At 42.6% G+C, this 24,931-nt stretch overlaps 2 protein-coding genes across 3 annotated transcripts in view; one reads left to right on the forward strand and one right to left on the reverse strand.

The window, feature by feature from the left end:
• MRPL41 (mitochondrial ribosomal protein L41) overlaps positions 1-7,718 on the reverse strand; it is a 45,824-nt gene extending 38,106 nt beyond the window's left edge. The window contains exon 1 of one of the 2 annotated variants that reach the window (XM_044064322.1): positions 7,608-7,718. The gene's annotated coding sequence lies outside the window, so the exon portion shown is untranslated. Of the gene's footprint in view, positions 1-7,589 lie in introns of both variants that reach the window. The other variant, XM_044064321.1, reaches the window with a different exon arrangement.
• Positions 7,719-7,764: 46 nt separating this feature from the next.
• Positions 7,765-24,931, forward strand: part of PNPLA7 (patatin like phospholipase domain containing 7) — a gene marked incomplete in the record, with an annotated part of 4,152,928 nt that continues 4,135,761 nt past the window's right edge. Inside the window, 1 exon segment of the mRNA XM_044064320.1 lies at positions 7,765-7,860.

The following is a 24,931-nucleotide window of genomic DNA, read 5'->3' on the forward strand; positions in this document are numbered from 1 at the left end:
ACCCATACCTTAAAAAGTAACCTAGGATTATAGTTCACATCTTATACTTACTTTCAATTTTTTTGCACTTCATTTGGTTTACATTTGTTTACCGGAAAAGTCCGACTGGACAACAAATCCATTTTCAGTGGAGGCCCAGGGAGAAAAGCTCCAGGAAATACAGAGAATACAAAGCATTTCTAAAAATTACAAGTTACAGAATTTTAAAGAGAGCTCAAAAACAGATTAGTTCAAGATTGCAACTGGAAGGTACAAAATCATACAAGCATAAAAGTTAGAACAAATAGCTCTACAGTGGATATAAAAAGTTTATACACCCCTGTTAAAATGCCAGGTTTTTGTGATATTATATATATATATATATATATATATATATATATATATATATATATATATATATATATATATATAAAAAAGACCATAATAAATAATTTCAAAACTTTTCCCACCTTTAATGTGACCAATAACTTGTGCAATTCAATTGAAAAACAAATACACGTTAGGGGAAAAAATATAAAACACATACAATATGCTGGTTGCATAAGTGTTGTTGTTTTTCTTTCGGCTTTTCCTGGTTCGGGGTCGCCACAGGGGAACACCGGTCCGCTGATGATTGGCAGCAGATTTTTTTTTACAGGTGCCAGCTCGACGCCCAAACTTCAGAGAAGGCACACCCATTCTACGTCTTTCGAACACCACTCGACCACGGGGAGGACATGCAGACTCCACACAGAAGGCTCTCCAGCCAAGAATCGAACGGGAGAACCTCTTACTGTGAGGCAACAATGCTACCGCTGCACCACCATGGCTAGGGAAGCTGGTTGCATAAGTGTGCACACCCTTAAACTAATACTTTGTTGAAGCACCTTTTGATTTAATTACAGGATTCAGTCTTCTTGGGTAGGAGTCTATCAACAAGGCACATCTTGACTTGACAATATTTGCTCACTCTTCTTGCAAAAGCACCCCAAATCTGTCAAGATTGTGAGGGCATCTCTTGCGCACAGCCCTCTTCAGGTCACCCCACAGATTTTCTATTGGATTTAGGTCTGGGCCATTCCAAAACTTTAATTTTCTTCTGGTGAAGCCTTTATTTTGCTGATTTGGAAGTATGCTTGGGGTCATTGTCATGCTGAAAGGTGAAATTCCTCTTCAACTTCAGCTTTCTAACAGACTTCTGAAGGTTTTGGGTCAAAAGTGACTGGTATTTGGAACGGTTCATAATTCCCTCCACCTTGACTAAAGCCCCAGTTCCAGCTGAACAAAAGCAATCCCAGAGCATGATACTGCCACCACCATGCTTCACTGTGGGGATGGTGTTTTTTTGGTGATGCAAAGTGTTGTTTTTCCACCAAACGTACCTTTTGGAAATGTGGCCCAAAAGTTCAACCTTGGACTCATCAGACCATAACACATTTTCCCGCATTCTTTTGGGAGACTATGTATTGTTTTTTGCAAATTTTAGCCGGGCCTGGATGTTTTTATGTGCAAGAAAAGGCTTCAGTCTTGCAACCCTACCCCATAGCCCTGACATATGGAGAATATGGGAGTTTGTTGTCACATGTAGTACACAACCAGTACTTGTCAGAAATTCCTGCAGCTCCTTCAGTGTTGCTGTAGGTCTCTTGGCAGCCTACCTGACCAGTTTTCGATTTGTCTTTTCATCAATTTTGGAGGGACGTCCAGTTCTTTGCAGAAAATATGGGACAGCAGTGATGTTGCAGATGACTGCCTTCACTGTGTTTCACAGTATATCCAATGCTGTGGAAATTTTTTGTACCCTTCGCCCGACTGATACCTTTCAACAATTAGATCCCTTTGATGCTTTGAAAGCTCTCTGTGAACCATGGCTTTTGCTGTAGCAAGCAACTGAGTACATTTCAGAAAATTCCTACTAGGACAGCTAAACTTTATTTTGGGTTAATCAGAGTCTCTTTAACTGATGGCAGGTGTGTACCCCAAGGCGAGTGAATGTTGTAATTAAATCAAAAGGTGCTTCAACAAAAGTATTAGTTTAAGGGTGTGGACACTTATGCAACCAGCTTATTGTATCTTTATATATATATATATATATATATATATATATATATATATATATATATATATATATATATATATATATATATATATAGATATATATATATAGAGAGATATAGATATAGATATATATTTCCCCCAACAGATCTGTTTTTCAATTGAATTGTACAGGTAATATGTCACATTAAAAGGTGGGAAAAGTTTTGAAATGATTTATTGTGGTCTCATTTTTTTTATATCACAAAAACCTAGCATTTTAACAGGGGTGTGTAAACTTTACATCCACTGTCCACTGTATATGCAGTAGTTACAAGAATGGAAAATATATACATGTTTGAAATAAAAGGTAAATGAGAGTTAACTTTGTTGGAGCTCCTGCCACCAAGTGGTTAGAGCTGTGAAGGGGTTTGCTAGTGCGCATTCATGTCAGGGATGAGGACTCCTAATGTTAACATTCACCCTTTTACCAAACTACAAAACTATTCTGTTTTACAGTCTCCCCAGCAATGTCTGAACGAAGACTACTCTAAACATTTCCTTGCTTTAATTCACGATTTGCTTCTCCTACTTGACTTCTCATTCCCCTCTCCTGCTACCATCAATTGCTACGTTTCACACAGAACTCCACTCCTGTGCTGCCTACTTGCCATGCCTGTGCAGTTTTCCACAGGAATGAATATTCAAGCAGATTCAACAGCCCACCAGGAGCTGTCAGCCTGGAGGCGCAGTTAGGGTGGATTTTGCTACTGCGCATCCTGCGAGGTACTGTTCTAATACAAAACCGACATAAGTCTAACACATTTACATTCATACTAAAAAGTATGGTAACATACTAGACAATATGCAGGGCCGGTGTTAGCATTTTCTGGGACCTCAGCAAAATGTCAAGTTGGAGGCCCCCTAGGCACAACTAGTCTATGTATCACCCTGTCACTGCACCCTCCTAAGCAACCTTTTAGTTCATGCAGCAAACTTTTAGGAGTAGTATGCACAGACTGACCTGTAGCTACAAGGCTCTCCCAGTACAACAGGCCCATTTACTACACTCATCACAGAGGGACATTCACAGCCACTGGCATTTAGTTGCAACAATGATACATTACAGCAATTCTGGACGACAAAGTGGTGTCCTAGTCCTACTGTTTCAGTGCCCCCACACACACACACACCCTCCAGTCATCCCCTCTGCCCCCCCCCCATCCTGGGCTTCCTATACCATGCACACTACACCCCCCTTCTCACATTTTGGCTTAGTCTTTAGCCTTTTCAAGAAGCCATACATATCTATGTGCTCCGAAGTGCATTTTAAAGTTTTTTTTTTTTTTTTTTTTTATACATAGCCTTTTCATCACATGAAAAGAAATTAAGGAAATTCAGTGTTCCTGTTCATCTTTAGTTGTCCTTGCATCATTTCAACCCACCTTTCCTATCAAGCCAGCACAGTAATGACAATTTAGGAAATGACTCCGATAAGCCAGGGCCCAAGAAGCCATATGGTTACGGATGTTCTGGGGTATATTTTATAGCATTTTCCCAACATTTTAATCCAATAGTGTCCTAAACAAAAACCATGAATAAGAAAAGAATTTCAGTCTTTTCTTTCAAGACTGAAGTTGTGCCCCAAGCCTAAATGTTCAAAGATGACATAATAGTAGCTCACAATAAACTAGTAAGTGATGAAAATTGGAGTAGTAATAACCACACAATCTACAGCACCTTTCTGTACACACAAATCTGAGCAAGGCTGGTTTTAGAATGGGTGCAGTTGACAGCAGAGACCATTATCAGCTTTATCCTAACAGGGTCATGTCACAGCCCTGTTCAGGTTAACGAGAGTAATCAGAAAATTAATACATTTTTCCCCAATGAACAGCTTTTGTGGGGCCCCCCACACAGTCATGGATGATTAAAGGAGGCCCCTGTATCAATTTATACAGTCTGTTGAGTAGGGGCCCTCAGACTCCTTGAAGATCGAAGTGTCTGAATGTTCTGTGATGAATCTTATGCACTGCTTTTGAAATAAAATTACTTGTTAACTACATTTTTACTGATACCCAGCAGACTAATGTATGTGTCCTGGCATTATTGGGCATATACACAGATAAAAATCAAGGACACTTTTACACACACAAGCCATAGCAATACTAGTCTTGTACCTATTTCAGCAAATAGCAAAACACTGTGCAACACTGGTACTGCCACACCAGATCAGTGAATGTTGTTTAGCAGTCGCCGAACAGCAACAGGGGGAAGTCACTTTTATTTACTTCACTGAGGAGAAATGCATACCTGTCACAGTCTGATTTCACAGACCTTCCCAGATTTTGCTCTGTCCTTCGTAAAAAGTTTGATTTGCTGGTAAATCATTAAGGATTACAGGCAGTCAATAAATCCAGACAGAGTTTAATATTTCTCATTGTCCAAAAATGCATGCTGATGCAAAAGGTGTTATTCTATTCTTTTTTCCAAGTGAAAGATAGCAATCTTTAAAATGTTCCTGATTTTGAGCCTTGTGGTGCTGCGGTAGCATCATCGCCGCACAGTTAGACGTTGCCCGTTTGATTCTCAGTTACAGCGTCTTCTGTGTGGCGACATGCATGAATGGGCGTTCCTTCGTTGAAGGTTGTGCGTCAGGCCCGGCAAGCCAGCACGTAAAAATCTACTGCCAATCATTAGCAGACAGGAGTTACGCTGTGGCGACCCCTAACCGCGAAAAGCCAAGAGACACAAACAAACATTCAGCTATTACTTTTGGTAATGTGCCGAATTCTTCAGCAAAGAAGTTGACAAGTTTTAGTATCTAGTGTTCTACCAGTATTCATAAAACTCCCTGAAAGAAGAAAAACATCATCCCTGAAGATCATAAGCATCAGCTCTTCTTAAAACCAAAGGTTTACAATGAGATCCGTCTCTGTGTTGATCTTTCTGCTTACCTTATTTATGTTCATTACCACCTTTATCCTAGCAATGTCATATCACTGTCCTGCAGTTAAAGAGCATAATCAAAAAAATAATACTTTTCCCCCTCGTTTTCTGCAAACAGCAGCAGCTTTTTTGAGGCCCTCATACATTTGATCAACAGGCCCCCTTGCAACCACAGGTATTGCAGATACCTAAAGCTGGCTATATTGTCGGTTTTAGTATAGAGAATGTCCACCAGTAGGGTTTAATTAAACCAGGGGCACTATGTCAGTGGTAAAATATTTAATAGAACTGTGAAGCAGGTTACTTGATAAGATACAATTACTATAACCATAAATAGCTTTGTATTTTAAAAGGTGATATAAAATGTTATTACCCATCTGGTTTATTAAGGACACAAAATTGGTTAGTTTTTTACAAAAAAAAAAAAAAAAAAAAACAGGACAATAACTTGCTGTGGTTGGGGTCCCCCCACAGGAACAGGGTTTGCTGGTCCCTAAAACCTAATCTATAACTGCCCTCACTAAGGCAAAAAACACAGCATCCATGGGACCGGATGGTGTCCCCGGCTGTGTGCTTCATGAACTCAACGAGGAATTAAACCCACAGTTAGGACAGCTGTTTAATCTTAGCCTCACCTCAGGATACGTACCCAAGGAGTGGCGCACGGCGACTGTGGTCCCACTTCATAAGGGCGGTGCCTCCACAGACCCTGGAAATTACCGCCCCATTAGCTTGACAAGCCTTATCTGCAAAGCCATGGAGAGGATCATAATGGAACTCATAAATAAAGACATAGGGAACTTGCAGACTTTGGATCCAACCCAGTTTGGCTTTGTCAAAGGCAGATCCTGCCTCTTAAACTTGGTTGACTTTTGAGACAGTCACCAAGGCCATTGATGAGGGAAAGGCAGTCCATACAGCCTACCTCGACCTGGCAAAGGCCTTCGACACAATACCCCACTCAGGTATCATCGAAAAACTCATCAGCTTGAATGTAAACCCATACATCACAAGATGGGTTGCAAACTGGCTAGCGACAGAACCCACAGGGTCAGAGTTGCTGGAGCCATGTCAGACTCAAAGCCTGTCACAAGTGGTGTCCCACAGGGCTCAGTCCTGGGTCCACTCTTGTTCGGCATCTACTTTTCTGAAGTACAAGCAAACACAGGAGGGTTATGGCTGACAAAGTTTGCAGATGACTGCAAATTGGGCCATAGTCGAAAACACATCTGACACAGATATCCTCCAGAAGGGCCTCACAGAAGCGGATAACTGGTGCCAGAGCCATGGCCTGAAGTTAAACGCCAAAAATGCATAGTCATACCCTTCGGGAAAAACAAGGTTACCCCTAGCTACCATATAGATGGCAATCCACTGAGCACAGAAAAAGTCATCAGGGATCTGGGGACCCAAGTTGACAGTAGCCTTCGTTTGACACTCATGTTGCTAAAGTAGTTAGGAAAACCTTCTATATCGCCCACCTGATCATGAAGGGATTCACATCTAGATCAAGGGAGGTCATCGTCCCCCTGTACTCATCACTCATTAGACCTATGATTGAGTACAATGCCCCGTTCGGAATGTATCTGACCAGACACCTGATGCAGCTTGAAAGGCCCCAAAAGTTCCTCACCAAAAGGATAAATGGTCTCAAAAATATGTCTTATGCTGCCCGACTGAAAGAACTCCAGCTCTATTCAGTCTCATACCGCTTGCTCAGAGGTGACCTTGTGCCTGACATATAAGGCCATGTCAAACCCAGATTTGATGAATATGCTTCACCTCAAAAAATCTAGATCCCTCAGAACCACAAGGGCGGGAGACTTAAACCTTGACACGGTTATAAATAGAACGTGCTGGAGGGACAGATTCATCACCCAGAGACTCCCTATGCTGTGGAACAAAATCCCGGTACATGTGAGGCAGAGCACCTCGCTGGCCTTGTTCAAGAGGAATCTTGACCAATGGATGGGAGATCGCAGATATACCCCAGGGATTACTTCAGTGTCACTGCTTGACAGAGGCACAGAAAAATGATAGGCATAGTTTTTATTCAAACTAAAGGGGTGGTGAAAGCCACATAACTATGGGCTAGGCTTATAAATGCCCTTGGGCAGATAGCCTAGTATGAACCTATGAACTTTCAAGCCACACCCTTATTTATTCCTGGAACCGTTACCATCTTTTCAGATGCCTACATTGTGCCTTTTTTTTTTTTTTTTTGAGAAAGTATGAGATTTTGCCAGATAAACTCTAGAAGCAGCCAATTCCAAAGAACCGAACATCATTTTTTTGCCAAAACAAATGCTCAATGTAGCATACGACTGCTAATGGTGTTCCCGATGCAAAATAGCCGTTTTATGCAAATATTAAGGAAAACATATTTTTTCTTATAAAATTTCAGGACGCTTGCCATTTTTTCAGGTTTTTAACAAGACAATTACCTAGAAACTATTCTGCGCAAAAAAAAAAAAAAAAAGGACAGGTGGTAAACCTACCATCCTAAATTTACCAAATAAAAATAGAGATTTGAATTAAGGCAGCACCCTTACAAATACATTTTTTTAAATAAACATTACATAAAATTTTACATACAAAAATTAAAACCTCCAACTCCCAAAACTCACCCTTTGTAAGTAACTAACCTCCAAATTGCAGACCGAACCTTTCTCAAAAGTACATGCCACTTTCTACCCAGAGAATTTCTGATTGGAGGGACCAGGTTAATCAATCAGAATGAGTGTTATTCGGGATGTCTCCGCCCTAACCAATTGGAATGCAGTGCCAAAATCTACTGTTGTTTTGGAGCGGTGTATGTTGAGAGTAAACGAAGAGTTTAAAGCTTAAAATCGAGGCGGGTTTCTGGGACAAGGTAGTAAACGTACAGAAATCGTAGACGTAAGTACGTAATATCCAAACGAGGGGAAATGTTTTTCGTTACGTTATACTTTTGGATAGGTAGTTGAAAAGTAAAAGTGTAGTGGTAGAGTTGGGCGGTTCTAATGGGGTCATTTAGGCATATCAAGAGGGTACTAAGAAAGGACATACTCGAAGTGTCCACTTATGTCAGAATGTAATAACTATTAGGAGTGGAACCGGTGCACGTTTTAACTGAGTAATGTAGAGAGCAGCTATGGTTGAATATGCTTATTTTTCTGTGTTTAAAAAGTGAATAATCTATTGGACTCGGGAAGTTTTAAGCAAAGTGCTGGGATGAGCATAAGTGGATCAAAAGCGAGCCTTTGTATTGAGGCTGTAAAGTTACTTTTACTTGAATTATGTATAGGAAACAAAACTAGAGATGGAAAGTATATCATTATGAGAATAGTTGATGGTGGGGACTGTGGTAATATAAAGAAAAAGGAATAGTGTACATTGCCATCTGCAAACATACTGGCTGTGCGCATTTGGTACTGTATATACGGTAGATTTGTAGGCACTTGATGCTTTTCAATATAAGCACGTCTCTTTTCTAGTTATTAAAGGGGTAGGTAATACTTACTGGAATGTAAGTTACAGGTGAAAAATGTTAAGTTACATTTCATGATGCTAAGCAATGGGCCAGTTGGTAAGCAGAAGTCCCGCTGTTACCGTAAAGTTTATTTTAAGTGTTTGTAACACTAGGCGGTCTGCCGCTGACATTTGAGAGCCGACCCTAGAATCCTCTCAGTTATGTTTACAACTTAAGCCGTATTGCACAATACAGTTTTAACCGGTATATAGGGTAATGTTAAACGCCTATTGATATATAGTGTAACTTAAAAAGTGCACGCTTGTTTCATTTTGTTTACTGGGTTGGTGCTTTGGTCCGATCACCCTTTTAGGCACTGCCCGGGCCATTAAAAAAGCTAATCTCAGTTTTTCTGAGAGACAAAACCTATTTTATATATTATCAATGAATGCAAGCGACATTTAAGAAGAGGAAGGTTTGCTACACCTTTAGAAAAATTAGTATGAGAAGCTTTAGATGAAAGAGCCTAGCATAAATACATTTGGGCAGCACAGATGTTTAGAAACGAGAGAAAACTGATATTCAGATTGCATCAGTGTAGGCACTACACAATGTTGTAGGTAGTTATTGCTGAGAAACAAATATACATCCTAAAATCAATTATAATACTTTTAACACCTTTATCATTTGTGACGTAGGCAAATTTACATTTATACAAAAGTAATCTAACTGTATTAACAAACATTATATTAAGGTGCCGGTAAGATTCCCGGCTGGAGCGCCTTCTGTGTGGAGTCCGCATGTCCTCCCTGTGGTCGAAAGACATGTGTAGAATGGGTGTGTCTTCGTTGAAGGTTGGGCGTCGAGCTGGTACCTCAGCCCGTAAAAAATCGACTGCCAATCATTAGCAGACCGGAGTTCTGCTGTGGGACCCCTAATAACCGAAAGAAGAACAACATACTTAACTTATATTGCTATATATCTTATAACCTAAGCAACATTACATAAATTATTCAGTTCCTGCCCCCCTCCCTTTTTTAACAAGAAACATCTTTATTAAACCATCACTTATGACATAAGCAAACATGCATGTATATAAAATGAAAACAAACCACACCACACAATCCTAGTTGCCAGCATTTTACACCACAAACCATACTGATACACTCCCAGTTGCAAACATTATACATCACTTATCTACCCAATAATTTTCAGTCAGACATTACATAGATCATTTAAGTCCTGCCTTCTTTTAAACCTTATTCCTCCCCTGTATGTATTGTTCCCACAATTCCCATTCGTTCCTATGTAGTTTGTTCCTACCCTTTTCTAAAGATCTCAGTTCTATCACTACTTCTAATATAGTTGGTTTAGATTTTAATTTCCATTTTCTAGTAATTGCTTTTTAGGTAGCCACCATAACTACGCACAGCAAGGCCTTACCATGTCTAGGCAATTCTGATTATATGTCATAGCTCAGAAAAATCATCTCCCTCATCACACCAATCCATCCACCCAGCATCTCCGACAGTGTATCCTGCGGGGAGTCCTTAAAGGAACCTCCACCTTAGAACTCAAAAAAAAGAATTTTTTTTTATTGTATCTTTGTTTTCAGGAGGTCTACATCTAAAGCCTGACTCCCAGATGACCAACTTAGAAAATCCCGAGATGAAAATCACAAAGGGTTTTGAAACCCAAATGTTGACATTTTATTAGGGTAAGTAAACACGGTACTTGCGTATTATCGCAACCCCATTGCGAGCCTGGGATAATTCACAATGTTTTCGTGAAACGATTAATGTTAACCTCAGAGAGGGTGAGTGAACTCCTAACTACTATTCTGGGACATTGCTTATGACCCCCTGAAGAGGGATAATGGAAAAATGCCTCTCCCCGTGTAGAGTCCTTTACCAGTGATTTTCTACCATTGTCACCTCTGAAGGCAATAATCAGTCAGAAATGAGTAAGCGAGCAGAGACTTTTATTACAGAAAACCTTGTTTCTAGCTCAATCGTTTAAGTGATTTCCCCCAAATCAGGCACAAAGTCCGAACACACATCTGGTTGTCTCCCTCACATCTTCAGGTCTCGGCTGGTAACTGCACATAACTAAGGATGGGCAATGGTACACGATGCAACAGAGGTACTTACTTATACATGCAGACTCATTGTAAACACACAAAATGCACGAGGAGTGCCCTTTCAAAAATGAATGAATGTTCCCAATTACACAATACAATTAGCATTTAAAATTACAGTGGGTCTTGCTGGTGTTGTTGCTGTGCAATTGTGGGTAGAACAGTAGCAGATGAATTAACCTCAAGCTTCAGGGTGCCCCATGCAGACACCTGCCACTGTCATACCTTGTACAGACAATTTTTAAAATACAGTACTGTTACACAGGGAAGTAAAAAAAAGTACTTCAGTTTTATAAATGAGTGGGTGCCACACTTCCCAAGTAACTCTGACATCATTTTTCAGCAGGAGAAGGACTTGGAAATGAGCTGCTTCTACTCCGAATGTGGTTGCGATAATACATAAGTATCATAAACACTTGGCCAACAAGCCTTGTCCTCTGCTATAGTGCAGTCCCGGAGTTGGTATATTTAGTTGGGGGGGCACAGCCCCCCCACCTAGATGGGGTTTACTTACCTCGGGTGAGTTTCGTTTACAGAGGCCACATATTTACTTACCGTGATAAAAATCGACGTTCTGGTTTCTGAACTTTCATGATCTTTGTCTTGGGATTTTGAAAGTCGGTCATCTGGGAGTCAGGCTTTAAAAGAGATCCGTTTTCAGAGCTATTTTAATCCCTTAAAGTCACTCCAAGTGCTTCTTTTACAATTTTAATGTGTTTCCCTCAAAATGGTGGATGATGGGGCCTGCCTTGGTACTGTGATCTTGTTTTCATTTCTTCTTCCCAGAATACATTTCAAGTCCTCTTTATGTTAGTCATCCTAGACATAAGGAAGTGGTGTTTTCTCATGCCATTGAGATAGAATGGTGGGACTGTGAAGCACTGTCGTCTAAACACACCTTCTGAAACAGAGCTACTTCTATGTTTCCCTGACTGAACCTCATTTATGTGTCTGTCAGAGCTTGTTCTATGCTATAAATAGCTGCTAGCTACTTCCAGCAAAAGAAAGTAGGTAAGTAGCAGGCTTTTATAATGGCAGTTTTTTGTAGTTCTAAAAGAATTGACAGACCTTCCCCCACACTCTCCTGCTGAGGTGTGAAAACTCTCGCTGCAGTAAATGATCCTTGCTGTACATTTACAAGTGGCAAGTAATATGATTTTAAACTAAGTATGTCTGTTACTTCCCAATGCCTTCAGTGGGAAGTTTCTCTCTCTCATGAATGAGGTAGAATTAAAATGTACTTTACTAGTTCCTTAATTATTTCTGTCATGATAATCCCCCTCCTTTTTTTCTATTTCATATTTATTATACTTTGGTAACCAGGAAAGTGAACTGGTCCCAGGACCCTTTTCAGCCATGACTTTGGCTATGTTGGCAAAAATAATAACAAGTATTAAATGTACTTAGTAATGCAGAAAAAAAACTGACATAAAGACATTGACAAAAATTGCATGTGCAACACTTAGCTAGTGTGTGGCAATAACCAAGTAAAACATTAATCAATGTTTACTAGAATGTATACATTAGTATTGCTTAACTCTGTTGTTTATTATAAATAATGAATTGTATGCACCCATATTGCGCTCGCACGCACCCACACATATAAGTGTATATGTGTTTGTGTGTAAGGTACATGTGTACAAAAACATGGGTGTGTGTGTGTGTGTGTCTATCTATATATATATATATATATATATATATATATATATGTGTGTGTGTGTAACTGAGAACTAGATTATATGCCTGTGTGTGTACTTCATGTCCTTTCAACAAAAACAAATCAGAATGGAACTTTTGTGTAACTGTATTTGCGTGTCTACACATAAAGACACACACACGCATACGTGTGTATGTATAAAATGTATGTAGCATGTTGAATACTGTATGTGGGATGCAGTACTGTGTTTAAATGCACGTGTGTGTGTGCACAATTAAATATATTTAAGTACTTCTGATTTCCTTTTCTTAATGTTTTTAATGCAAAAGCACATAGTAAATGTATGTTAAAGTAAATTCAGATGCATGTCATGGTTGCCATCAATAGTCACATTTCCTTTGTGGACTATAAAATGTTTATGCACTCTAACAATGTAAGGACTGACTCAAAGTCAGTGGGAATCTCTTACTATATATCTGAGTGTACCAGATATGCGTCCCTCTCTGGAAGGATGTCACAAAAAAGCATAAAAGACCTTTTTATGAACGGTGCACTTAGTTGATAGGGTTGCCACCTATCTGTCTTTCTGCAGTTCTGTCCTGTGGGGGGGGGGGGGCTTGAAAATGGTAAATGTGTTGGTACTTACAAGAAAAAATATTTAATGACTTTTCTCTGTCACAGAAGTCTTTGATACTGCATTTAAGTTATCTTAACATGTAAACTGTTATAAATAACCAACATGTAAAGCCTAGCATTTTGGTACTGTGTTGCTGTTTATGTAAATTTGTCGCAAGAGTTAACAATTGTCTTTAAACCCCTGACTGATCTAATTGCTTTGTTTTGCTATGAAAGGGGAGTATTAAGTTCTCCTACTCTCTGGAATAAATACAGTGGAAAACAGTTCCACAGATTTCTGTCTTTTTTTATTTTATCAACTGCTATGTCCCTGATATTAGCAGGATTAATTGCCCATCTAAGATTGACAGCAGTACCTGGCAGGGTAAACTATAGATTTAACTGTGTCTATGATATAGCATGCAGGTGGAGACAAATGCCTCTGCAAAATATGTGAGAAGTTGAATTTAAAATAAAAAGTAGGTGGGCTTTCCCTTCCTTTGACTCCAGTGCGAGGAATTAAAAGTTTTAAAAAGTACAAGCAGGTCTCTGGTACCCACACAATACTTGAACCATATTGTAGGTAGAAAAGAAACCTAAAGATTGAGTTAAACCGTAGGAGAGGGTGGAGTTTTCCTTGGAAGTCTGCCAACCCACCGCATTCCCAGAAAATACTGTATGTTCCCAATTGCCTCTTTCTTCCCCATCACAGCTGCAACATTTGCTGTGTACCTGAGGAAAAATTGTCTGGAGTCTACTTGGAGTATAAAATACATCTGTAAACCTTTCCAAGCAAAAATCCTAAATCTTCTAGATTTTGTTGCATATTTGGGAGACATACTTGTATCCTCCCACTGTTTGTTTGTGAATTGCTTATTCAATCTGTTTTCCCAATCCTTTCTAACCTCCTCTGATTGATTCTTATAGTTATCATGCAGTGTTTTTTATGCTCTACTAATTATTCCTTTTTTTTAAATAGCAGCTTCTGTTCTAGCTGGTCTTTCATTCAGGACCCCCCTATTTCTTTGTCCTTGCTTATACTCTGATATCAATCCTTGATAGGGAGGGCAATCTCTAACCTGCAGTCCAAATACATTCTTGTCCTCTTCCCATTCTATTACCTTTCCCTCACTAGTTATATGCTCCCAATACCTTAGTTCCTTTGCCAGTTTCCCCAATAAATTCCAGACCCCTGTTGTATATAGCCCTAATTGTAGTCATCCCTATTGGCAGACTCTCATTTCTCAATTCCTGTGTTGGCTTAGTTCTTAGAATACTTTCTGCTACTTTATGGATATAATGTTCTGTATGATTATTATTTTTCTTAAAGACCTGCATCCAAAATTCTCTCCTTGTTTCTTGGGCCTTCCCTCTATTTCAACATCATCCCTTTCCACTTTGAATTATAGTTTTCTGCTTGTGCTATGTATAGGAGTCTTAACTGTGTAGCTCTGAAATACCCCTTCAGATTGGGTAATCCCAATCCACCCTGTTCTGCTGGAAAAATCAGTTTATCCTACTTGACTCTTGTCGTCTTCCCCTCCTAGGTAAAGTCAGTCAGCTCTTTATTAATTGCCATTCACAACTTCTCTGGTTAATTAAAATATGCCTGACCTGTGTATAAGACTGCAGGAACCGAAATCATTTTGACTACTTGTATCTTACTGTGCAAATCCATATAACAAAACTTCCATTTTCTCAGTTTTTGTATTATCTTTTGTTTAATCTCGTCCCACATATCCTTAGCTGCCACAATGGAATCATTTTTAATCCATACTCCTAAGTACTTCATTTTTTCATGTCCCCTTAAGTATGGATATTGCTGAACTAATTTGTTTGTAGGTACATAATTTACCGCTATTGCCTATATTTTAGCTTCATTCATTTTGTATCCTGAAAAGATTTGAAACTTTTAGAATGTTCCACAACACTGTAATATATCTTTCTGGTTTTTTCAAGTATAAAATAATATCCACTGCAAACAGAGCCAGCTTTTGTTGACTGCCATACCAATTATATCCTTGAAATTCTGATTCCCTTATTTTCTTTGCCAGTGATTCTAAATATAATGCAAATAACAAAGAGGAAAGAGGGCACACCTGCCTGGTTCCTATGCTCAAGCCGAAATTATCAGAGAGGACCCCACCCACTTTAATTTTCACCTCCGATCCCTCCCATATCCTCCTAATCAACCTTATAATATTTTTCAGGAAGTGCAAATGCTTCCATTGCCCTGCTCAAAGTCCCAGCTTACTCTGTCAAATGCTTTCTCTACATCAAGACTGTACCACAACAATGGTATTTTCTTACATTCTGCTTCCCTCTGGATCATCAGTGTTCTGTTCTTCTTCTTTCAGCTTTTCCCGGTTAGGGGTCGCCACAGCAGATCACCTGTCTGCTCATGATTGGCAGTGGAGTTTTACAGTGTCGAGTTGCCAGCCCGGCACCCAACCTTCCACAGAAGGCACACACACACTCACACCTAGGGCCACTTTAGAGTGTCCAATCCACCTACAGCATGTCTTTGGGATGTGGGAGGAAACAGGAGTACCCGGAGGAAACCCACGCGACCACAGGGAGGACATGCAGACTCCACACAGAAGCAGATCCTCTTGCTGTGAGGCGGCAACGCTAATCGCTGCACCACTTAATGTTGTCAAATGTTTGCGTCCCCTTCACAAAACCATATGTATCAATTTTGCCATTACTTTTGTCAACGTATCAAATATAGTATTGTTTAAAGAATGACGAGCATAAAACTTTAAAGTTTGGCGTTTTGTACTGATTAATCCTCAAGTCATTTACTAGAAAATCAAATAATTTAGAACATGACACAAGTATGGGGCAAAATCAGGAAAATTCAGCAAAGTCTAGGCCAGTAGTGAGAGTTGCTACAAAAGTAATCCTAAGCATTTGTAAAAAAGAGTGCTTGGGAAGTATGATTGGCATAACTAGGATTGATGTTGCAGAGTGGGAAAGGATACAGAGCTGAATAAAACAATGGGCAGGATTCACGATGGCTTGCACGGAGTCTGAGTCGTGTAAAACTCCATACAGCCATCGCGATCCAGGAACAGCCCGAAATCCCGTGTAAGAGACAGCTAAAACGACTCTTACACTGGCAGGGCGTGGATATGCTAATCACCCCACTTGCAGCCAAAAGGCATGCAAATGAGGTAGATTAGCGATCCACGAAGCTGAAACCAGCCTGTGTAAGAGTCGTGTTAGGTGCAGAAATGTACTGAGTTGACAACTGAGTACGTTATTGCAAATAACACAACGGAGCCATGACAGCTCCAAATAAAGTGTGCAAATGTTGCAGACAGCATGCCAATGGCCAAATATGTGGCCATTGGCACGGTAACCCCGATGCAAACATGAAATAAAATAATTTTTTTTTCGGAGATCGGCGAGGTTTAAATGCAGCGCAGCCCCGCGCAAACGGGCTGCGCTATATAAAACAGAAAAGTAAAGGTTTGAAACCCACAAATGTGGGTTTTATGTAATGCATGGATTTGCAATGCAGGGACTAGCAGACCAAAAACAACATGGCTACCGTCTAGTGGTTGCTAAGGGGGGAAGCTGAGTGTAAGACATGTAACTAAGCATTAGTAGGCAATCCTATGTAAATGAGTGGTAGGATAGTGAATCACACTGTCACATAGCAAATGAGCACATTCCATGTAGTATAAGAGTTAGATAAGGGGGAGGAACATAGTAGGAGATAGGTGACATCACAGGGGGGAATGTCATGAAGAAATCAAGCTCATTGGAGCAAAGTGGTATGTGAAAGATGTCAATCACACAGCAGAAAAAGAGGAGTGTCAACAGATAAGCATGGGAAAGTCAAGAAATGGAAGGTGTACACTGTGGCCAACACCAAAGTTTCTTGCTGTACGTGCATGCGCACTGGGAGCCGCAAGTAAGACAGAGTACACGTGTGTAAGGCAGAGTAAGCATGTAGGATCTTGTGTAAAGATCTATTAACCTGTTTGCACTGGTGTGCGAGCGTTTTAATCGAATAAGCAGATTCTAGTCTGTGTAAGCATGTGTGCGCACGTGGTAGACACTGTGAGCGTGTTTTCGCTGGTATGCGCACTGCTCCCCCCTGAGGAAACAGAGAGGAAAAGGAAGCAGAAGAAATAGTAGGAAACTAGCAAGGAATACTTGTAGAGGTAGCAGGTGAAAACAATTAGAAGCAGGCAATTACACAGGCAGAATACAAGCCCCGCCCAGCACTTAAAACACTGCAAACAGCAGTGCAGTATGTTTCTCTCAAGAGACACTGCAAGACAGGAGTAAGCTAGTAGAAGTGAAAACTGAAAAAGCTGCACTCAGACCAAACATGCTAGGGGCTGCCATAGCTGTCATAAGGAGGCATAGGAGACTTGCTGAGGGTGGTGACAATGGAAATGCTGCCAGACAACCCACAGTGAGGAGACGGAGAAGAGTGTACAGGCCCAGGGTCACCTACCAGGGGTTACATGAGCTGGAGATAGTGGAGCGCTATAGAGTGGACAGAGACCTCCTGCAGCAAATTGTTGAGCTGTGCAGGCCACGCCTCACACACAGAACCAACAGAGGGGAACCCATCCCAGTGGAAACCAAGGTATGTGTTGGCCTAAGAATACTAGCAACAGGTACCTTCCAGAGACCAACTGGTGATATGATGGGGATATCACAGGCATCAGCCTCCAGGGTACTGCACCAGTTCCTGGATGCCATGTCAGCACATGTCGGTGAGCATGTATATTTCCCCAATGCCCGTGAGGTATTGGCCAGCAATATGCGTCTCTTCCAGCAAATAGCGGAATACCCTGAGGTAGTGGGTGCAATAGACTGCACATACGCATCAAAGCACCAGCCGGTGAGTGGGGTAGGGCCTACAGTAACCGCAAGGGCTTCCCCTCCATCAACTGCCAGGTAGTGTGTGATGCCCAGGGCATAATAATGAATGTGTGTGCTGGCTGCCCTGGGAGCTACCATGATTCCCATATCTGGCATTTGACGCAGCTGTACCAGACATTTGCCAATGGGGACATCCCACATGGTCACCTAGTGGGGGATGCAGGTTATGCACTGGAGCCATGGCTGATGACACCCATCAGAAACACACACACACACCTGAACAGGATTCTGCGAAAACAGCTGCAGCAGGACCAGCATAGGGCTGGGACAAACAGCCCCCCACCATTGCCAAGGCCATCACAGGCAGAGCGTGACTCGGAGGAGGAACAACCTGAGCCTGCCCCAGTAGGCAGAAGGAGGCGTGCCCAGTGTGCCTTGGCCCTTGACAAAGAGGCAACGCATAGCACATACACTGGCTCGGTTGGAACCCTGGGAATGATACCCCTCTCTGACTCACTCCTATAGTAACAGGGACGCCTAACATGACACAACCTGCTCTCAAACATGTACAGGGAGTGTAGTATGTGCATCCGACAGAGGCAGCCCTGCAGCACCACCTGAGGCATGATTGCCATGTGTTAAGCAATGTAACACCATCTAGTATATGCAAACATGAAGACCCAACCTAACATCTCACCCTCACCAAGCATGATGCCACACTATGAAGACAACAAAATAAGTACAATAATTGGCTGAGGTATTGCTGTTAGCAAGGGGGAACACATGGCTGACATGCCGAGCAAGACATGATGCCCCACCTGCTAGGGATGGCACGCACCCAGCACACCTGGCTGTGTAGATACTGGCAAAGGCTGTTGTCACCCCCACTGTGCCTGGAATAGGTAAGTCTGGAAACACAAACCCACCACCATAGGTAGCACAAGGGATAATAACCTGGACATAATGCTACCCAACGCCAGAAGTCTAACCTGCAAGGTGCATGCAGACCAAACCCACCACAGCATGGAGAATGGTAATATGTGTTCTGTAACAGAAACCTGGGCAAGGCCCAGAAGAGCACCCTAATACTACCAGGTTATGCCTCATACCATGCTCTACAGCTCCAAAACATGGAGCACATGACAATAGGAGTGTGGCTACCAGTAATTATCAAGGATAACCACAACCCCAGGTTGGTACCACAGCAAAAAGCAGCATGGACTATCCACGGGCAAGTAACACTGTCTCAAACTGTGTACCTGTTTGAAGCCTGCTACAGACCACACACACAAACCCAGGTACCCCAGCCAGCCTCCCTGAAGACGCTTCAGAGTATGAATGTCTCAACAAATATCAAACAAGGCACACACACAGTATGACATAGGTGGCAATCCATTATGTATGGAAGAAGTAGTCGGGGACCTAGGGACACAAGTGGACGATAACCTGTCATGTGACACTCACATTGCCAAGGTGGCCAGGAAGACCTGCTATATTGCCCACCTTAATATGAAAGGATACACATGTAGAGCTACAGAGGTCACTGCGCCCCGTACTCTTCCCTTATCAGGCCCATACGTGACAACAATGCCCCAGTTCGGATGTACCTTACCTTACACATGCAGTAGTCAGAAAGACCCCAAATGTACCCCACCAACTGGATAAAGGGTCCAACATTGGACATCTGCAGCCTGGCTGAAGAAACCACAGCCCAATTCAGAAGCATACTGCACAGTCAGAGGTGATGTATGCCTGATGTACAAGGCCATGTCCAATCCAGAATGAATGGACATGCTCCACTGCAGAAACCCCAAATCCAGCAGACACACCACAGTGAGATATCTGAACCTCCACACCTAGATTAATAGGATGTGCAGGAGGGATAGATCCATAACCCAGAGGCTCCTGACACTCTTGAACAGAATCCCAGTCCATGATAGGCTGAGCTCCACACACAAACTCGACAAGAGAAATCTGGTGAAGTGCATGGGAGATAGTAGGTGTACACTGGGGGCCATCCCTGTGTCACATCTAGGAAAGTAAACCCTACGTGGGCATAGTATGCACATTGCAAGGGGTGTTGAGACCCACACACAGTCTGTCCATGCTCAAACAAGGCCAGGGCGGATAGCCTAGTATGAACCTATGACGATACAAATTGTGCAGGACACAAAGGATTATCACACAGCTGTCCTACCTGATGGTAAGAACCGTGGTGATAATCCACAGATATGCTCTGCAGCACTCTAATATCACAAACAATGCACCAAACCCACACACATTGCCAACAGCCTACCGAACAGATACCTTCCAACCTCCCCATCAGCACCTAACTGCCAAATATCTATCCCAGGAGAGTTCTGGCCCCCTGACATTGCAGATGCTGAGGTAACAGCCAGCATCCACAAAGCACAGCACACAGCATCAGTGGTACCAGATGGTGTCCTGGGTTGTGTCCAACAAGTACTGTAAGAAGAATGGAACAGCAAATAGCATTACTGCGCACTATTGGTCCTACCACAGGATATGTACCCAAAGAGCAGTGTACAGCAACAGTGGTCCCACACCACAAAGGGGGTGCCTGAATGGATACTGCAAACTATCACCCCTCAACCCCAACTATCTAGGTTGGCAAAGTAATGGAGAGGATGATCATGGATCCCATGAATAATGAGATTGGGTACCTACAGACATTGGACCCTACCCAGTGTGGCTGTCATAGGGCAGATCCTGCCCCTTACACATGTCTGACTCATGTGAAACGTGCACCAAGCCCATTGATGTGGGGAATGTTGATCACACAGCCTATCTGGATCTTGCTAAACCCTTCCATACAATACCCTAGTTGGTGGTACAGATAAGCTCACCAGCCTAACTATAAACCCCTATGCAAGTAGATGGGTTGCAAACCAGCTCAAGGACAGAACTGACCTGGCAGACATGCTGTAGCCATGGCAGACTGCAAACCAGGTACAACTGGCATCCCACAAACAAGGCATGGTCCTGGGACCTCTCTAGTATGCTATATATGTCACATAGGTATAGGCCAACATGGAAGGACTCTGTCTGAACAGGTTTGCAGAGGACTACAAACTGGCCACCATATCGGACCCTCCAGCTGACACAAGCAACCTACAAAAGGCACACATAGAAACACACAAGTGGTGCCACAGCCATATCAACAAGCTAAATGCAGAATAGTGTATAGTCAACCCCTGTGGAAACACGGTACATGGCCAGAAATTACCACATAGGTGTTAAACCAGTAAGTACATCAGGAGCAATAAGAGACCTGGGGACACAAGGTGATAGATATCCTGCATGTGACAACCATATGTCTGTAGTGGTTACAGAAGCATACCATATACCCACCTAATCATGAAGGTAAGCACAGCTTGGTTAAGGTAGGTCAATGTGCCTCTCTAGTCCTCCATCAGCAGCCTCACAATTGTGTACAATGGCCCTTCAGGGATGTACCGTAGCAGACACCTGCAGCAACTGGAAAGACCACACAAATACCCCACCAGGAGGATTGCAGAGCTGTAACAGATGCCCAGTGCACACAGTGAAGTTACAACAGAGACATAAGTAAAGTACTGGATCCCACTCATATGCAAACATCTCTCACAGTACACACGTTGTTTATAGAGATAGGAAAGGCTATGGCAATAAAGACCCACAAACAGTATATGAGCAACAGGTACTTGCATCTGACAGGTAAACATATGGCCGTAGAGTGCAATACCTGACTGTTGTCCCTAGGGAATACAGTAGGCTATCCACAGTGTATTTGGCATCTGCCTCCACAGTACAGTAGGCCACTGTGCCTGTGCAAAGTTAATGCATAGATATGCTCTCCCCTGTACTGATGGATAGTCACAGATGTACATACCTCTTCATACATAATGATGTCAGCACACTATGCATATGTCAGGAGCAGAAATTATACCCAGTAATGTGAATAGCGTGCTCCGCTACTGTGTCTCTAACAAGTGTCATAACATAGTTAGGTAGGGGTTTGAATCCTGCAAATGCTCAGTGTGTGTGTGTGTGAATGTGTGTGGGGGAGTAGTGTGTGCAATTCCATGTGTATGAGAAATGTCCCTTTTGGCAACTATTACTACACAACACATGCTACATATTCCACTGTCTAAACACTGATGATGTCAGCACCCTATAAGTACAGCAGGAGAAAGCAATACTCCCAGTAATGCAAATAGCACACTCTGCTACTGCGACTCTCACAAGTGATCTAACATAGTTAGGTAGGGGTTTGTATCCTACAAATGCCATGTGTATTTTTGTCGCACAGTTTGTCCATGTGTGTGGGGTGTTGTTCCCAATATTGCACGACATACATTAAATCAGTAATGTCAATGCACACATAATGTATGTGTGTGCCACCTACACATATGTACCTGTGAACTGCAAGAGTTCCCATGTCCGAAGCCTGCCTCATGTGAATACATGGAATATGCATCAGACAACTGTATGACTGTGGTGTTCTGTGCAGGGGCTGCATGTGGTATGTGACTATACAGTGTGGGTTGTAGATGGTGTCATCCCACCAGCGAGGGATACATGATTGGTCTGGAGCATATAGTCCATATGTTGATGATGAACAGGTGCAGCATGTTGTCACCACTTGTGGGAGTGGTAACAAGTTGTTCCATAGCAATGCAGGGAATGAATGATAAGAACCCTTCGGATAGGGGCTTGCAGCTAGAATAATGCTCATACTGTATTTTTGGGTAGTCACAGTACAACCATATAATGGTATGTGTAGACACCGTCATATTCCCAGTGTTGTCAGGAAGGCCAAGTGGGTTTCCTGGGTATGGGAGTGTGGTGTGTGCCAGGCTATGAACCTGAAGGCAGTCTAACCCACTGTGTGTTGCACATGGAGAGGCTCTGATGCTTTGTGCAGTGCCACCAACCTGGGGGTGTGTGTATCTGAGGTGCCTTTAGATACAACCCCCTGTTCTGGTTTGGTGCATGTGTAGGGGATGACAAGCATGGTATCAGGAATGACCTGGCACTGATGCTGTGCACCTGGGAGCCTTGTACCAGGAGTCTGTTACTGCACGGATATTGCTGTACCCCATGCTAAGGACAGTTTCCACTGCATGCATCTTGAGGTTTACACTGCTGCTGTTGAGTAGCATTGCTATTAGTGTCCTATCCCGTGTGATACCTGTGTAGGTGGCTATGTAATGTCAGCCTTGCATACAAACGCAGTTTACAATCTGTACACAATGGCACCACTGATGCGCACATGGGCACATGCACACACCTCAGTATATGACATATCAACCCACAGACACAAACACACCTGCAATCAAACACATAGCACTACTGCTTCAGCCTATTATTACTATTAGTATCAAGAGTATTGAAGGTAATGGTATTACACACTCACCAGCGTGGACAGGCTGCCTTGCTGTTACACCAGAGGGACCTGCAGAAAAGAGACATTTATTGTCAGTGGGCACAACTGTGCCATTGATACTGTGGGCATGATACAGTTCAGTAGTGCAACAGTTAGCTTCCGCAGGTGTATTGCAAATATTGAGGATATCACTCTTGCACAATAATTACCAAGATTACAGCTACAAAACGAGGACACACCTCACACATGCATAACCTAACAGTGTACAGAATGGTCAACTATACACATAGCATGTTACCTGCACGCTCCGTGTCCTGCTGCTGTGTGGCTCCAGCCTCCATCATTACACATGTATGCTGCTGCTGTTGCTGTTGTGCTGGAGCCACAACACTTAGGAGTTGTCCCTCCAGTCTGGTGAGGGGGGATGTCTAGCCACCCCACCACCTGTGGCAAGCTGCTGCCTGTGGATATCCGCATGCTGACGGACATTTCTAATTAAATCACTGCAGTGATGGCGTACCTCCTCATATGCCAAAAAGTGTATAGTCATCCCCTTTGGCAAAAACAAAGTGCCCACAAATTACCACATAGGTGGTAATCCATTAAGTACAGAAGAAGTAATTAGGGACCTGGGGACCCAAGTTGATAGCAATCTCTCATTTGGCAACCACGTAGCCAAAGTGGTTAGAAAAACATTTTATATAGCCCACCTAATCATGAAGGGATTCACATCTAGATCAGGGGAGGTCATCGTGCCTCTTTACTCATCCCTCATCAGGCCCATAATTGAGTACAATGCCCCTTTTGGGATGTACCTTACCAGACACCTGCAGCAACTGGAAAGACCCCAAAAGTACCTCACCAAGAGGATCAAAGGGCTCAAACAGATACCATATGCTGCCCGGTTAAAGAAACTCCAGCTCTACTCAGTGGCATACCGCCTGTTCAGAGGCGATCTGTGCCTGACGTATAAAGCCATGTCCAACCCTGAATTAATGGACATGCTGCACCTCAGAAAATCAAATCCCATCGACTCACGCTCGAGAGACTTGAACCTCAGCACTGAAATAAATAGGACATGCTGGAGGGACAGATTCATAACGCAGAGGCTCCCTTCACTCTGGAATAAAATCCCAGTCCAGGTTAGGCTCCCTTCACTCTGGAATAAAATCCCAGTCCAGGTTAGGCAGCGTCCCTCATTGACTCTCTTCAAGAGGCATCTTGATGAGTGGATGGGAGATCGTAGGTTTACCCCGGGTATCACTTCTGTGTCACTGTTAGACAGAGGCACAGTATACTAACCTCGAAAAAGGGCATAGCAAAATAAATTTAAAATGGGTGGCGAAAGCCAAACACATTCTGGCTAGGCTTATAAGTGCCCTAGGGCAGATAGCCTAGTATGAACCTATGAACCTATGTCCGGTTATGTGTGCCTATGTCATTTACCCGACGGACCAGGTCTTGCCACTGTGCAGCCCTCTCCTGCTGGTTCTGGCTGGTGCGGGAAAAGAGTACTGCGAAATCCCGCACCAGGCTCTGGTGTATCTCCTCCTCCTCTGCAGCGGAGTAGACAGGGTTCCGCTGGTGAACCATAGCCCTGAAAAGGAGAAGGAAAATATGTCAGCAATATCTGTCCACAAACTATGGCACACATAATACTCGACTGCAGTGATATAACTTAACCACCATATATAGCACCTGTCTATTGGGGGATACACATGTAAATGACCAGATATCCATGCTCATCTGACAACTGTGCAACAGTACCTGGCACACTCCATACGACAGACTAGTATATTGCAGCAGTCAACACACTGTTTCAGGTACAATACACAACCTCACACTGGGGATTTGTATCAAGGTACTGTTAAA

Source organism: Protopterus annectens, chromosome 2.part2 (genome assembly GCF_019279795.1).
Source record: "Protopterus annectens isolate FY-2018-M chromosome 2.part2, PAN1.0, whole genome shotgun sequence".
In the NCBI taxonomy this organism is placed as follows: Eukaryota; Metazoa; Chordata; order Ceratodontiformes; family Protopteridae; genus Protopterus; species Protopterus annectens.